Genomic DNA, 1,997 nt, shown 5'->3' on the forward strand with positions numbered 1-1,997 from the left:
GCCAAGTTAATCTGATCTTTAGAAAAATCAATATGTTTACAACAATACTTGATAGATGTGTCGAGAATAGTACAGATATGTTTACTTATTTGATTTTATTGTAATTTTTGACATCTTTTTATCCACTAAAATTGAAGTATATGAACAAATATAGTGGCATGTACACCCGACTGTAGATTGTAATTCAGACCAGCTAGCCACATGGCTATTAAGACATTAGCCAACAACATCTCACCACCTAGCCACAATAACCCTTAACAATGAGTTTTCATTTGATATCTATACTTACATTTCCCCCCAAACAATATTGCTGTGGGATAACTACTGAGTGTATACATTAAACAGTCTTGACAGTTTAATAACGAGTCAGGCAGTTCACATTCACATCGTTTTACTTTGGGTAGCATTTACGGAACAAATAATGATGACCCAGCCTTTGTCGATAATATCATGTTTATTGTCGAAGGCTTTGAAAATTTAAATATAATTTTGTGTGGTGATTGGAATGTTTCTGATTATAACTTGCATTCAAAAGGATATAAACTAAAAAAAACAATCCCAGAGACAATTCGGCAATTGAAAAATTAAGAATTCCGATAAGATCTAAATCTAAATCCCAACTGGACTCTTTCACTTGTAGAAAATCAACCCATTTCAAGCAGCGCCCCTTAGTTTATTTTCTCGTTTCTCCAGACAATCAATATTTGTCTCTAAGGCCAACATTGTGTGTGGACATTGGCCCGATTATAATGTAACCTCTGTTCTATGTAATTTTACTTAACAGGCGTAGGGCAGAGGCTTTTGGAAATTAAACATTTCGCTTTTAAGATATAAAGTGTATATAAACACAATAAGGGTATCTTGGACGATACTCAGATGCTTTGGACGAGCAATTCGAAATGAACAAAAATAGCTGCATTTACCAATCAGCCAATCAGCTTATAATTCTAAACGAAAAAAAGAAAGACTTAATATTCAATTAAATTTGGGTGCCCGCTATTATCAGAATTAGAGATGGAATTGTTTCATAAAAGAAAAAACTGAGGGGGTAATAATCCGACTAAAAGTTCAGTGGGCTGCGCAAAATTTCTCAATCTACAAAAACGAAATTATATTAATGAAAGTAAAATAGTTCTGGATAATGGTTTAGTAACATATATTAGTGATCAAAAGAAAGTATGTGCCGTGCCAATCAACAATAGGCAATTTTTCGTTCATTCACGTATAATTTGAAAGACGTGGATCGAACATCTGCTGTAAAAAGGAACGATTTGATTTTGAACTTGATTTTTTACTGCTTTTTATCGAAATGCCGATCTTTGAAAGAAAAATATTGCGATGAAATACCTTTATGTCATCAAAGAGACCACAATCAAATGTGTATAACACATTATTAAGCGCGGAAATATCAAATAATATCACGCGATATCACTACGACGTTATGACTTTTGTTGTCCTGTTTTTAAGTTCACGTATAACGCGGGATCTCGCAGTGAACGGAAATTGGTCTATTATAATGAATTTTCCGTTAGACGACCACAATTAACTAAAAGACAGCAATAGTCATGTGAGAGCGCTGTTATTTTGTCAGAATATCTGGCTGTACTGAAGCATATGTAATTAACAAATGTGCTGGTGGTGACGGCTTCACCTCGGAATCAGTTTTTCTGAAATAATATTAAGCCTTTTGTATTTCATTCAATTAAGCGTTCACTTACATCCCAATGTCTATTACTTAAGGACAGGGAACTATTACACAATTACTAAAAAGAAAATGAATTGTAGTGGAGACATATAATTTCATTGAACAACGAATACAAAATTACCACTAGTTGTATCGCAGAGCGCATTGAAAATGGTTTACCAGTGTTTATCAGTGAAATCCAGACAGGTTATATTAAGTGTGGGGTTTATTGGAAACAGCACCCTTTGTATTTATGGCTCGTTGCAATATACATACAACATTCCTAGATTGTGGAAAAAAAACATTCGATAGT

The sequence above is a fragment of the Saccoglossus kowalevskii genome, chromosome 12 (assembly GCF_978046115.1).
Source record: "Saccoglossus kowalevskii chromosome 12, keSacKowa6.1, whole genome shotgun sequence".
Lineage (NCBI taxonomy): Eukaryota > Metazoa > Hemichordata > Enteropneusta > Harrimaniidae > Saccoglossus > Saccoglossus kowalevskii.